This window comes from Echinops telfairi, unplaced genomic scaffold (assembly GCF_000313985.2).
Source record: "Echinops telfairi isolate 266 unplaced genomic scaffold, ASM31398v2 ScPeMD7_443;HRSCAF=831, whole genome shotgun sequence".
In the NCBI taxonomy this organism is placed as follows: domain Eukaryota; kingdom Metazoa; phylum Chordata; class Mammalia; order Afrosoricida; family Tenrecidae; genus Echinops; species Echinops telfairi.
Window position 1 is genome coordinate 23,831,678 of NW_022104341.1, and position 1,671 is coordinate 23,833,348.

The following is a 1,671-nucleotide window of genomic DNA, read 5'->3' on the forward strand; positions in this document are numbered from 1 at the left end:
GTAACCACTACACCATCAGGACTCCTTGATATTGAAATAATATTGAACATAAACATGATGATGATTCTGTTATCTGGACAAATTCACTTGTCTTCCTTGTGAACGCCACTGTGACTGACAGGCAAGTGAATTTATCCAGTGAACAGAATAATCATCATGTTCTTATTCAATATTATTACAATGTCAATTGTTCCCAAGTTGATGTACGTAATGAATGTAATCCTAGTCAAATCCTTGCAGAAACTTGTGTAGAAATTGAAAAATTGATTATAGATTTCTATAAAAATGTAAACGGCCTAGATTGTCCAAAAAATGCAGAAAAGATGAATAATATTGGAGGAATAATATTACCTAATTTTAAGACTTATGATAGCGTTAAAATATATTATAAAATTCAAAACTAAAAAAAAAAATTCAAAACTATAAATAATCAGGTCATTGTAGTATTGGAATAAGATAGACGAATGGAACAAGTTTAAACTTCTAAAAATAGATTCATATATATGGACAATAGATTTCTGAAAAGAGTACAAAGACAAGTCAGTGGAGAGAAGATAATGTTTTCAACAAATTCTATTGAAGCAGTTGAGTATTCACATGTAAACAAAATGAACTTCAATCCATACCTTTATCATAGGCAAAATGAACTCAGAGTGGATTACAGACCTAAAAGTATATCCTGAACTATAAAACATAGATGACAACTTTCATAATCTTGGATTAGGTAAAGGATTCTCAAACAGGACAAAGAAAACACTATTCATAAAATCGATAAATTGGATATCATGAAAATCATAGGCGTTTGCTCTTCAAAAGCTACTGTAAGAGACTAAACAACAAGCCAGGAACTGAGATAGAATATTCTTAAATCACAAGGGACTGAGTCAAAAATATCCAAAAGTAAATAAAAAAATACTGCTACAAAATCATGGGAAACTTTATAAGACAAAAATATAATCATGTGGAGCTACTATTCCCTGGCACATCCTCTGTTAGTGTCTGAATGCACTTCTGAAGGTAGTGTGTCCGTCTTTCCTACACTTTCTGGGGGAATTCTGCACTCTTCAATTTACACTATATCAAAACAGAAGGTTAGCATCTTGGAAAGACACAAATCATATGCCTTTTAGGTGTTCTTTGAGTTTGAACAATCAAAAGAAGTCTGAAAGGACAAGGGTTTTCCTAATAGAATTCTCTCATTCCTTCCTATGCTTAAAAAATGAAGGGGGTCATTGTTGTGACAGGAAAAGAAAAATCTTCCAAGAGACTTTCCATCAATTTCTTCCTGCACCTTTTCTTCCCGAGACCCATCAGGAAGAGAGGAAAAAGGAGTCAGTGGAAATCTTCCTGTGGCCCACTCGCTCTGACGCTAAATCACCTCACCTCACTGTCAGCAAATCGATGCCACCCTCAGCAACTCTCTGTAGATCCCGGAAAACATGTAAGCCAGCCACGTCATCTCTGTGTTTTAGATATCCAATTTCTGAATTGCCTATCCCTGTCAATCCAGTCCATCACTTGAGGGTCACTTTGTCCTACTGTAGTGGCTTGTGTGTTGGCGTGATGCTGGAAGCTATGCCACCAGCATTTCAAATGCCAGCAGGCTCACCCAAAGTGAATAGGTTTCAGCAGAGCTTCCAGAATAAGAAGAGACAGTGAAGAAGGATTTAG